Genomic DNA, 14,074 nt, shown 5'->3' with positions numbered 1-14,074 from the left:
TGCATACGTGGCATTTTCTGCGAATCCGGACCGACCAAATAGTGGGGCTTCTTTTAGATGGAATGAAATAATGACCGAACTGGTCTATAAAAATGAAAGAAGTCTTCTGATCCTGTGAACTTGGATTCTCTTGGACAGGATATGCCCGAAAAATCTTTCTGATTGAACTTTTTAACTATCTATTTTTGAACCAAAAGGATAATACTTGAATGGGTTGAAATATTTGAATTTGAGAGATTTTGTTTGTGTTCCATCCACCAGACAAGGTAAAATTAGTTGTATTAGCCATTTGAATGTGGGTTTAAATGCTATTGAATTGCAACAAGTGGAGTGTGTACTAACAAGCTAATTGAAGGAAAAAAAAAAAAAAGTGGAGCTAACACTAAAAAAATTGTAAGTCAGGAAATACCATGGTATTTTGACTATCCAAACCCATGTTTGGGATCAAAATTTGTCATTGAAAAGAATATTGTGTTTGGTACTGCATAGAATCGGTGTTTGGTGTACTATGGAATTATAATTTGATTTTATAAATAATATTAATCGCCTATATGCATATGCAACTCAATTGCACTGTGTAAAGGGCCTTTATGGTTGAATGGCATAGATAAAACACATGCAACATTAATGCGGGCTTACAAACTGTGTGAATTTTAGAATTCACAAAAATTCTGCCATATTCTATATTAGGACTAAATGATATAACACATGAATTAATTCAATCATTTCTTTTGTTTCCAAACGCTAAGTAAAATTTATATTGGATCAATTGCAATTCAATACCTTTAATCCCACATTTTAAAAAAGAGTTGGTACAATGGGGCTGAGAAAACCATAAAATGGTAGACATCTGTTCACAGGGCACAGAAGTAATGTCCTGATCAAGTCTACCCTGTACATGTCCCTAGCTTTGTGTCTCTAAATCCCTGTCGAAAATCCTAATTTTTTCAATCTATGCCATTAAAGTGATAGTAAAAAACAGAAATAATTAATGATCAAATATATAATAAGATAAACCATGGGAAAAATAATGGATAAGTAATGGATGGTATTGTTTCTTTGGTTATAATTTAAAACACGAGTCATCCATCATGGTGCCAACATACACATCCATGTGTCTCCCTACTTTGTGTCTTATTGAGGGATGGGTTTATGTATTACGGTTCTTCTCGCTCTGCTAGATCATGGATGTGAGTTTCTTGCAACTGTGTATCCCAGAGCTCTATGAGGGGCCATGTTAGTGTAGCATCAATTATATCAGTTGGTTTCAATGGTTCCTGTTAAGAAGAATGAGGTAAATCCAAAGTTCAAGTGTGCCACATCACAGAAAATAGTAGGGATTGAATTTCACATTCAAGCCTTCTTATACATGTGTTTTCTTAATCCTATAAATATCACCTTATGGATGATTTTGATGGCATATAAAAATTAAAAAGAGCCTTAGGAAGGTTTCAATGGTCGGCGCTTTTAACCCACAATCTCTTACAACTCTGGACTAGACTTTTGGGTTTTTCAGCCAAGCCAATTAACTTCCAATATGTATGAAGTATTACCATTCTTTTTCAGCAAGAGAAGGTAAGTAAAAACAGAGAGAGAGAGAGAGAGAGAGAGAGAGAGCATAATCTATTTTTTTTTCCCTTACCTATCTACAAAAAGGGAGGTAGCAACTGCAATGCATGAAGACAGAGATATAGAGAAAGGTGACTGCACTATGGACAGAAATTGTACTCATCGCCCCTCCTATTGCACATCACACTAGGTCTGTCTTGCTTTTATAGGATTATGCCCTGTAAGGACGCTGATTCAGCAGATTGTTGCTACTAGTTAGTGCTATGTGGGCCCTACTATGATGTGTCTTTTATCCCTCCATTCTGGGTCACACCACATAAAATGGTGGTGATTGAAGGCTTGCCATTAAAACCTTCTCAGGTTCACCGTAATGTTTACTTGTCATCAGCTTATTGATTAGTCACACAAACAAAGACGAAGGAAAAACAAAAATATTACCTTGATAATGGTGGGCATTCAGTCACCATCATTTCTTTTAGTGTGGTTCACTTGAGATTTGGATGTGCCTAATTTTTGAGCTCTTGCCCTAAAATGAACTATCAAAATGAATGGACAGCATGGGTAAAACGCATACATTATGGTCGGGCTCACGGAGCATCAACCATTAGCAACTTGTGGCTAGCATGCAATCCGCATCCATCCTACTATAATGAAGCCTCAAATATATGTTAGAAGCTGATTTCATACATGCATCATAATGTCCCACAAAAACATAGTTTTAGGGCTTTTTAGTTGTGCCGTTAAAGTGGACTACATGCAAAGAAGTAGGATAAAATCTAAGTGTTTAAAGGCTCGTTGCAGGTAAAATATAAAATGTTGGACGGACAACTGTTCACTCCCCAGTTTTTAAAATATGCCTTTCATCTAAAGTGCCTTTCCATATCCCTCTCAACGTTCAAAGTTCACCATATGCAGGAGCAAAAATGCTCAGCAGCTACCTGTGTTATATAGAAATAATCAAGATGATGTAGAGAAATTGGACCTGTCTATAGTGGGGCCCACTATAGTAGTGGTTCAGATTTGAGATGGATATAGAGGACATGTAATGAAGGCAAAGCCAATCCACCGTAGCCGTGTAGCAAGGCCCAACATGAATTCATTTCCTCAAGGGGATCCGAGAAGCAATGCAATTTGGGAACTTCATGACATGTCCGCAAACATAGCATCCATGCACGAGATTGAAATCGTTTACTTGGCATCTTCTATGGTGAAAGGGCCTTGACTCTATGACCTCAACGGTGGATCCTGGATTCACCTAGGTTGGTAGATCCCTCTTATAGAGCCCACCATGATGCATGTGCCTTACATTCATACGGTCCATTCGTCTTGAGAGATCATCTTAGTGCATAATCCAAAAATTGAAGCAAATCCAAATATAAGGTGGACCACACCACGGGAAATAGTGGTGATTGACCATTAAAAAATTATGGGCCATAAAAGTTTTGGATCAACCTAATAATCGTGTAGTCCATTCTTCCAGGTCTTTGTGACGTTATTAATAGGCTGGATGGCAAATAAACATTATGGTGGTTCGCAAGAAGTATTTAACGTTGGGTATTCAATCACCACTATTTCCATTGGTGTGGTCCATCTAAGATTTGGAAATGCTTCATTTTCCGGATCACGCCCTAAAATGAGCTCTCAAAGGATGGCCTGCACGGATGATCATGGTGGGCCCCACATTCAGGGATCCAATTGCTTCAACCTGTCCATCCAGCAGGTAACTACCAACTATGTGCTCGTTCAAAAGTTAGCCACATTCACATATCTGGTGGACCACATTTTATTTTATTATTTATCAATGGCTTAAAAAAAAAAAAAAATCATATTCAACGTAGGAATGGAGGTGCGGGGAATCGAACCCCGTGCCTCTCGCATGCGAAGCGAGCGCTCTACCATATGAGCTACACCCCCTTATGAAAGGGTTTCGATTTATATATTATAAAAATAAAGTTAAATGATTTTACAGCCCAACAGCTCTCATGCCCGGGTCCGAATCAAGGATACAATGCTAGCTCGAGACCCAGCCCAAAGGGGATTGGACTAGGGCCCAGCGAAACCAACCCAACTCGCTGTCCAACCTAGCTAGGATGTTCTGTGAGAAGAGCAATTTACTTCATCTAAACCTCCTAGCCTTGGAATGATGCAATGCAACCGTACCCTTCATAAGACCCCAAGTAGGGTTATCGATGGGCCCGTATAGCTTGTCTTGTTTCCGGACCGGGTTTGGGCTCGTAAACCAGGCATGAGCGACAGGCCGACTTAAAGGTCAAGCCCGTTTATTAATCGTCCAGGCTCTGGACTTATGAAAAAGGCCATCCGCCCAGGTTGGGCCCGGCACAACTCGTCTAAGGTTTGAAACGGGTGTGTCACATAACGTATCACTCGCCCTGATCACGTGACGTATCGCCCTGTGTCGATCTGTTTCTGGCCGATACACCAGCGCTGTTCACGGGCAATACCTATACGTATCTGGCCGAGATGTAACGGTTTCGGATGATACTTTAAACATTGATGGGATATCATCTCGTAGGCTAACTGCATGGAATGCATGGCATGCACTTCATTGCATGTTCGCTCCTTACTGCCTATATATTTTATCTGGACCGTCAATTAGGTCCATTTTCGTAGTCATCTGATGATCAAAACCGTCCAATCAGTCGCATGCAAAAAGAGATGGATATGATCGTTTATAGAAGTTAATAGTCCACTCATAAATGTTTTGACCATTTGATTTCTGTGATTTTTGAACACTAGTAGAAGAAGAACACGATGGACCTAATGAACGGTTGGGATACGAGATGTTCCATGCTAATGTATTCGAGTTCAACTAGATGGATGAGAACGGTCCATATACTCAGCTTACTAAGTGTAAGGACTGCCCTGATTTATGTATGCCATATTCATAATGCCCGCTACCTGATGAATGGTGTGGATCTCTAGCACGTGTGCCTTATGCTCGGATTTCTAACACGTACTTTGCCCCGTCATGTTAGGGGTCATAGTAAGATCTCATGGAATCACCGTATTCTCGAAATTAATTGCGAATCTTCTTGTAGGTAGATAATTAAATAATTTTATAAGTCGGGTTTTTTATGACCAAAAAATATTATACTAGAAAATTTTCTGATGATCAATCTAGACCATCTATCATGTAGGCCCCACACTTGATTGACAATAATTCTCAACAACCACTTTAACCAGGTGTTGCTAACCATTCAATCAATGTCCATTAAAATGGATGGTCCAGATTGATTAAATAAAAATTTAATAATTGATCTAGATTGTCTATAAAGATAAGGCACCTTTTGATTGGCCATAGGTCTCAAGAACCACTTTGATTGGATGATTATAACCATTTGATCAATGGCCATGAAAATGGATTGTTTAAATTATTTACTAATAAAGGGTTATTTGTTGACATGGACCGGTTATTTGAAATGGGTTTTAGCTACGGTTATAATTAAGCTTTTTAACCATTGAGAGATGAACAGGAGTTAATTTGGGATACAGCCTCAAATTGAATTAAATGATGGTTGTACGGTGGCATTGTAATTAAATTAATTAGATTCGGTAAAACTAGAAAAAGAAAAGACCGGATGGTTTCGGTCCGAACAGCTGCATTTAGGTAAGCGAATTGGCTGAGGCACCACACATCAGCTATCTAGCTGGTGTATTGTTGTCAGCAAGTTCCGCGGGTCTCATAACGAGGTATGTGGTATATCCAAACTGTCCACCCATTTGGCAAGCTCGCCATAAGGCTTGAGCCATAAAATAAGATAGATCTACCAAGTGAACCATTCTGAAAAAAGCAATAAGGGATTGAACATCTACCATTTAAATTGTTTGGGGTCTTAGAAGTTTTGGATCAATATGATATTTGTTTTTCCACTTCATCTAGGTCTTTGTGACCTTATGATTCATTTTTGTCTCGTGTCCTAAAATGATACTGAAAAAATGGATAAACATTGTAGATATAATAAATACATCATTTCAAGGACCATGTAACTTTAATCTCCTCTGAACCGTTGGTACAACTCGGAGCTCAAAGAGTGTCAGTGCTCATATTTGCACAATATGTACCCACACCAGGTATATCACTGGTGTGTGGTACATTAGCCAACTTGATTCCTCAATTTAAAATGTTGAACAGGACAACAAGTGTGATTGAGGAGGTCCAATTCCATAAATGGATCCCCAGTACCTTGTGAGAAAGGACACTGATCATTCTGGTTGAAACTGGTCTAGCCAGTCTAGCCGAGGTTTTAAAACATCAACCTTTCCTAGGATCCTCTCTATTATAGAGAGAGAGAGATTCTACACGGGCAAAGGTGGGCTAGGCTTTGCCTGGGCAATTACTAAGGGTAACCATATATTATGTGTAAATATCTTCATGGTAATTTTTCTAAGAATAAAAATGCCTTTTCCCTGTGGTTTGTATCTCTAAGGTATGGTATTGTACAAATGATAATATTTACTCTTATAAGTCTGCAACATTGATTGGTTACAGACCGAAAATTGCCTTGATCGAGCGATCCTGACCGTCCAACAAATAAACTTAATTGTCATTTAATGTGAGCCTTTTGTGACTGTTGTCCTTCAAATGAACACTTGTACAGCATCAATAAAAGGGTTAGGGGTGTCCAAACAGTGTGATTTTTCATCTACAGTGCATTCACTAATTCAGCTATCGAATTAACGGTTCAGATCCCATCCATTTATTGCCAGGTCTCAGGCCATGGCTTAGAAGGACAGTAGCTCACAGCCCTCCAGAGCCGTTGGATCAACTCCTTTTGTGATCTGCAATGATTCCATGATCTTGACCCATTACTAAAGTTGACCCTTTACTAAAGTGGACAAATCTATCTTGGATACCGAAAGTATCCCAACATTTTCTTAATCATTCATCCACCGACCACTTTAGCCCAAATCATTATCTCTAAACCTGGTGATTAAATTTGAAACTAGGCTGAGTCAACTCAGATTGACAAGATTTTGAGCTGAGTCACAACTGGTTCAATGGTGTGCTTTGGTCCTGAATTAACACAACTCGGTAAAATGAACCGAGTCAATGGCCTGGTTGACTCTAGCGAATTTTGGAACAACATCCAATACAAGTCCGAGTCAACTCGAACTGAGCCTAATTGTTCAAATTCTCACGTGGAATCACTATCAATGTAATTGAGTTAGCTGAGACAGTTGAGTGAATATGAATACTCTTTATGTTTTATATTGGCTTGTATGAAATGTATGAGGATGGATCCACTATAAAACTTTTTAGATTAAGCTTAACTTACAACACAACGGGCCCACCATGATGTGCGCATGAGATCTAACTAGTGCATCAACCCTTCATGTTCTCCCTGGTGAAAAAATAAAAATAAAATCAGGCCGATCCAATACTTAATTAGTGGGACACGCCATGAGAAATGGTAAGGAAGGAGACGCGTACCATCTGAAAACTTCCATTTTTTATGGGGCCACTATGTTTTCTATACCTAATCATGCACCCCACCTATTGAATGGAAACCCCAAATTTTCAAAATGTCCAAATTTAAGGTGGGCCACACCATGTGATTTCAAAGGTTTTAAGCATGATTTTTCTTGGTAGGGCCCTTGGGCTTTTTTTTTTTTTCCTTTTGTGGGAGCCGAGGGGAATACAAGGACATGTGCATAATGTACTGATTGGATGTTACACCTCATACTGGGCATCCAGAAAGCTTGCATTGGATTCGGCCTCACAATTATAGTTTGACAGAAGAACCCAACTAAGAGACTCAGTTCATTACGAATTGCATTGAGTTGATTGAGTTAGCTAGTTGACTTGAGAAGTTAGGAGAAAGCCACACCAACTTTGAGTTAGCTAGTTGGCTGACACGTTTGTTGCCCAGCATGCTCGCCACACCCAACTCTCATTTTGCGCTCTCTGTCTGTCTGTCTCTCTCTCTCTCTCTCTCTCTCTCTCCACGGGACTACAACAAACATGACCCACACACCGCCCACATAACTCACCTATGGCCACAGCCTGAGCCAAAGCCCCAAAACCCTCCCTAAAACTAGCTAGAACTCGAATCGGCTTGAACCTAACATGAGTTTGGCTCGATTCCATTACCAAACCAAGATGAGTTGACCACGTCAGCTCAATGATCAAGCCAAGTCGAACTTGAGCCAGGCCCCTTGGCTAAACGACCAGAGCTAAACTGAGGCAAAGTTCAGTCCAGTTCTGCTCATGAACTGTTTTATGTAAACCTAATTATATTATGAAGAAGTGTATGTATGTGTGTATATAATCATTCTTATATATACTCAACTATACAAATCTACACTAATGGATATTTCACATTGTCTTCAAACAAATCTGCCTGAAGCACTTTAGCAAGTGGGAGCTTAGTTCATTCTCAAATTAATGATGGTGAGCGCTCGTTCTTGCTATAACTGGCTGGACCAGACCCCTATTCAATGACTGTATTTTTTGGTTCAGTCAATATAAGAGGAAATTAATTATGGGACTATTCAGTCACTCTATTTTTGGGTTCAATCATTGTGGAGGAAAATTAATGACTTTGGCTCACATCAGTTACCCTGTGATTCTTCATCTGGTGTATTTAACATGGTCACTGCCTGATGATTGGCCTAGATCAAGGTCCCTTCACCTTAGATAGTCGTCCAATTCTCCTACTCATGTTCCACTTACCCTATTTACCATTAGGTGGCAGTCATTGCTATATTTTACTTTGGTGAGCCTACGCATGTTCCACTTACCCTATTTACCATTAGATGGCAATCATTGCTATATTTTACTTTGGTGAGCCTACCCATGTTCCACTTACCCTATTTACCATTAGATGGCAATCATTGCTATATTTTACTTTGGTGAGCCGTGTAAGGTGGCAATGGGCTCAGCTAGACCTGAGTTGGCCCCAGCTCAGCCCTATTTCCCCAGGTCCTAGCCCTGACATTAGTATAGATAACAAGGCCCTCCCCTCGGGATCGGATTGGCTACTCCCCCTGACACCAGCCATTGGCTGGTGGTCGGTGCTCTGTGGGGCCCACCATGATGTATGTGTGTCATCCATTCCGTCCATCTATTTTTATATATCATTTTATGACATGAGAAAAAAAATTAATTATATATCAGTCTCAAGTAGACCACATTACTGGAAACAGTGTTGAATGAATTTTGACCATTAAAAACGTTTTGGGGGCTATAAAAGTTTTGGATTAACCTGATATTTATTTTCTCCCTTCATCTGGATCTTTATGACCAAATCAACAGATTGGATGTCAAATAAACAGTACAGTGGGCCTTAGGAGAATTTTAATATTGAATATCCATCCATTATTTTTCTCATGTGGTGTGGCCCAGCTAAGGTATATATCCTTATAATTTTTTGTATCAACCCATGAAATGATCTGTAAAAATTTATGAACGGAATGGATGAAACACGTACATCATGGTGGGGGCCACAGAGCACCGACCACCAGCCACGGGGCTGGTGTGAGGGGGAGTAGCCAATCCGTCTCCCTCCCCACGGTCATTCAATGCTGGACAGGCTCCGTAGACCCGGATAAAAGAAATAAATGAACAAAGATTTAAAATACATAGATGTATGCAGAGCAGTTTAGTTGTTAGGGTGGGTATTCAGCTCAGTTAACTTGCGGTGGGCCAAACGTGGCTTGACTTGGCTTGACCATGCTTTTCTTTAGCTTGCCTTCGAGCTTATCATCCGAGCTTGGCTCATTCAGAAGTGGGCTCAAAGCCGTGAATATTGAAGTAGCCCCACATGATGGACAATAACATTGAAGGTGGTCCCCACATGATAGATGACCCACGTCAAGTTGAGCCCCACATAATGGATGGTCCACATCCAAGGTGAGCCCCACACACATAATGGATGGTCAACATCAAAGGCGGGCTTTCCACATGATGGATGGTGAACATTGAAAGTGGACCCCATATGATGAACAACATTATGAATGACTCACATCAAGGTGGGACCCACATAATGAATGGTCCACATCAAAGGTGCTGATGATAAATGGCCCACATTCAAGGTAGACCATGTATGATGGATGACCCACATAAAAGGTGGGCCCACATGATGGACAATGGATATTAAAGATATGCCCCCACATGATGGTCGGTGATAACATTGATAGTGGGCCCCACATGACACTGACCCATATCAAGGTGGACCCCACATTAGGACAGTTCACATCAAAGGTCAATCTCTAATGATGAATGGCCTACATCCAAGGTAGGCATGGCTTAATGGACGGCCCACTTTAAAGTTGATCTTGCATGATGGACCGCCCACTTCTAAGGTGGGCCTCGCATTAGCCTACAAAGGTGGGCCCTATACAATGGGCAGTTCAAATTGAAAACAAAGGTGGGCCCACCATAATGAACGGTACACAACAAAGAATGGGCTCACATGATAGACGGTGTATACTAAGGATATCCCAAACAAACTCGACTGACAAGTGCTTGTGTTGGAAGTTAAATATATATTTTTTACTTTGTGGCTAATAAATTTATTATTTATCAATCTGCCGAATACTTAAAAATGAAGATAAGCCATTTAAGGCAGGTGCAATAACTCAAGATTCATACGTGCACGAAAGGACCGAACATTCAATGAAATTTGTGAGGAGGAGAACTTTGGTACTCTGGCAAAGTACGGTGGATAATGCATAGGCACGGCAGAGTTACTTAAATTTTGCAGACGTGGCATGCAAATTTAAATTAAACCGTCCAAATTATGCCACCCAATGTAGATGGGCTATAAAGCAAAAAAAATAAGCTTATTTGATTATCTGACCATCACTGAACTGTTAAAATAATAATACAAAATCTAACGGTCTTCATTTCACAGACAAGTGTCCATGAATACGAGAGGTTAGGATTATTCAACCAATCTAATAGGAGGATTGTGACCTGGGCACAGTGGGATGCAGATTTTTATCAGTTTCATTTGAGTTAATAAATTCCACGTGTACAATTTTGAGTGGCTGCATATCAAACGGTATGTGCAGCCCGAGTATTATATAACACCTCAGCTTTTATCCATGGACAATCCAAGGTTGGGCCGATGAAATCTACCGTCAAGATCAACGATGAGACGGTCCAAATGGACTGTACGGATTTGGGGAGTCACATAAGATGCAATTTCTATTTCTGTTGTCCGAGGAGACGTTGATAGAGCACCGATGTGATGTTTTAATGTAAATAGTCGCCGCAAGTGTCACGTGCGCACCTGACGCCTTCCTTCTCCGCAATTGAAGTCGGAACTCGGATTGCATTAGGTAGCATATTTACGCGGATTCCCTGCAAAAGGCTTTAAGAAAAGTTTCTGCAATGAGATGCAAGGTGGGGTTAATGTTTACGAGAAATTCACCCCCATCCATCCATTTTTCAAGCTCATTTAGAACATGCAACTTAAAGTGAGGAGGATCCAAAATTCAAGTGACCCATTTGAAATTAAACGGTAGGGATTTAGTGATTACATGCATGATTATGAGCCTAGTAAAGTTTCAAGGGTAGGCATTCCTTTCCCGTTGTTATCTCGCATGGCCCACTTGAGTAGGTCCTCACCGTGTGCTGCTATAAAAACTCGATGGTGATTAATGTGCTTTATCGGTTCATGGATTGGTTACTACCCTCACCACCAATCAAGAACTATGGGGCCCAACATAATGTATGTGTTTTTATCCATGCTCTTCGTCTATTTTTTCCTATCATTTTAGGTGATGAGCCCAAATGTGGTAGCTTGGAGTTTCAAATGAACCACTTTACAAGAAACATCAGGGATTAAATGCTACTATTGAAAACTTATCAAGGAGCACATAAGTTTTGGATAGGCTGATATTTATACGTTCCCTTCATGCAGTTGGTTCATGTTATCCTATGATCAGTTTGGATTGCAAATAAACATCACAGTGAGCCTGAAAAAGCTTTCAAGCATGGGCATCATTGTTGCCAATGTTTCATATGATGTGGTTCACTTGAGCCATCCATTTGCCTCTTTTTTGAGCTCATGCCTTAAAATTATCCGCATCGATAAAATCTGTATGTCACAGTAAGACTATAGAACCTCTGCTTAAATTAAGTCCATGCATAACAAGAGAAGGACAATAATCATGCATGTAAGATAATCAGAATTGGTTCGGTTCGCATTAAGATATTTGATAGGGTAGACTGTACTCTAACCAATGTAAGGCACGTTGCAAATTAAAAGAAGAATTTGATCTTTATATAAGCTCTACATGTACTGGGGGGCAAACTTGCTGATTATGAATGTGTCATAAAGGTTTCAAAATGGGCACTCACAATTATAAAAGCATGGAGAAGATAAAATATTTTCAAGTTAATAGGAAATACTGTATCGAGTGGAACTGTAACGTCTGTAGCGGAGTTCACATCGGCACGTTTGTGGCATGCGCGCCTATGTCACATGAGCAAGAGAGGTATTAAGGTACTTCTTAATCATCGTTTAAATTATAATTTTAAAAGTTCTGATTTAGATATATGTGAGCATTGTATAAGAAATAATCAAAGTTAAGTTTTAAAACTGAGAAGCATGTTAGTAAAAGTCTATTGGACTATGTGCATTCGGATGTGTGGGGGTCGTTGTCTATTATTTATGGAGAAGGGTCGTCGTTCTTTGTTATATTCATTGACGACTTCTCTAGGAAAGTTTAAGTTTATTTTCTGAAACATAAATATAATGTGTTTGTCACTTTCAAGTCTTAAAAGATAATTGTTGAAAAATAGACTAAGCAAAAAAGTGAAAATTCTGAATAATGGCAGATAATTTATTTTAAATGAATTTAACCAATATTGTGAGAGTAGGGGATAATAAGGCACAACGCAATGAGGCGTACACTAGAGTAGAATGGTATAGCTAAATGTATGAGTCGAACTCTTTTGTAAAAGCTACGGAGTATATTGAGTAATTATAGGTTGGATAAGGAGCTATGGGATGAGGCCATATCTACAGCTTACTATTTAATAAATCAATTTCCATCCACAACTATTGATTATAAAATTTTAGAAGAAATAGGGAGTTGTTAGCTTGTTAATTACTTAGAGCTGCGAGTATTTGTCAGTGATGCTCACTCTCATGTACTGTCAGTTGAGAGAGATAAGTTAGACCAAATAACTAAGAAGTATATTTTTTTTCAGCTATGATAATGGGGGTAAAATAATACAAATTATATGACCAGGTTTCACAGAAAATTATATTTAGCTAGAACGTCAAGTTTAATTATGGTTTCTTGTTTCGAAAGGATGAGCATAAAGAAACAAAAAAATCAATGATTAATATTGAAACAAATAATGATGAAACACTTGAAGAATTGGAGCCATAGCTAGAGGTACAGGAAGAGGTAGAGCAACCACCATTAGGATAAATCCATCAAAGGATTGCATATTACTGTTGAAATATAAAGTTGACTCAAATATTACATTTGCTCTCATTATAAATGAAGGAGATTCACATACTTTTCAGGAAATATTAGAAAATAAAGACGCAATAATGTATGATGAGATGGACTCTTTATATAAAAATGAAACGTGAGAGCTAATGGAGTTGCTCGTTAGACGAAAAATAATTGGTTACAAGTCGTTTCATTAGAAGAAACTGAATTGGTACCATGTCATATGCCAAATTAGTAGCAAATGGTTATGCTCCGATGGAGGATGTTAACTTCGGTGAGATATTCATACCAATGGTGAAGTAAGTATCTATTAGATTTGTATTAGCTTTCGTTATATAATATAATATGGAAATGAAACAGTTAAATATGAAGACTGCATTTCTACATGAGGAACTAGAAGAACAGATCTAAATGAAGTAACCTGAAAGGTTTCAGGTTCAAGGAAATGAGAATTTAGTTTATAGATTAAAGATGTTGTTTTAAACTTGAAACAGTCGCCTAGACAGTAACACAATAAATCTAATTCTTTAATATTGAGTCAACGATTTATTAGAAGTGAATTCGATCATTGTGTCTATTTTAGAGTATTGAGTGACGTGAAATTCATTATTCTAATGTTGTATATTGATGATATGCTTTTTACTAGTCATATCATATATGAAATCAACATATTGAAGCCCCAGTTGTCCAGGACATTTGAGATAAAAGATCTGGGGGCAGTAAAGAAGATTATTAGCATCGATGTACATAGAGGCTTGGAAAGGAGCAGGCTATAATTGTCTGAGGAATATCTTGATAAAGTCCTGGTCAAGTTTGGAAAAAAAAAATGCAAAACTAGTTAGCACACCCCACACTAATCACTTTTAGCTTTCTTCGAAGTCTTATGAAGAAAATTGGTATATGTTTCGCCCTACTTGAGTGCAGTTGATAGTTTTATATATGCCATGATCTGCTAGACTGAATATTTCATATGCAGTGGGTGGTGTGGGTAAATATATGTCAAACCCTCACAATTAACATTGAGAAGTAGTGAAATGATTACTTTGATACATACGAGGTATGATGG

General features: G+C 38.9%; 1 non-coding gene across 1 annotated transcript; it reads right to left on the bottom strand.

Moving 5' to 3' along the window:
* Nucleotides 1–3,410: 3,410 nt before the first annotated feature.
* TRNAA-CGC (transfer RNA alanine (anticodon CGC)) lies at nucleotides 3,411–3,483 on the bottom strand. The gene has a single exon. It is a non-coding gene; the product is annotated as a tRNA-Ala (tRNA).
* Between the last annotated feature and the right edge of the window lie 10,591 nt (nucleotides 3,484–14,074).

Source organism: Magnolia sinica, chromosome 5 (genome assembly GCF_029962835.1).
Source record: "Magnolia sinica isolate HGM2019 chromosome 5, MsV1, whole genome shotgun sequence".
NCBI classification, from domain to species: Eukaryota; Viridiplantae; Streptophyta; class Magnoliopsida; order Magnoliales; family Magnoliaceae; genus Magnolia; species Magnolia sinica.
This window is presented reverse-complemented; position numbering and strand designations above follow the sequence as displayed.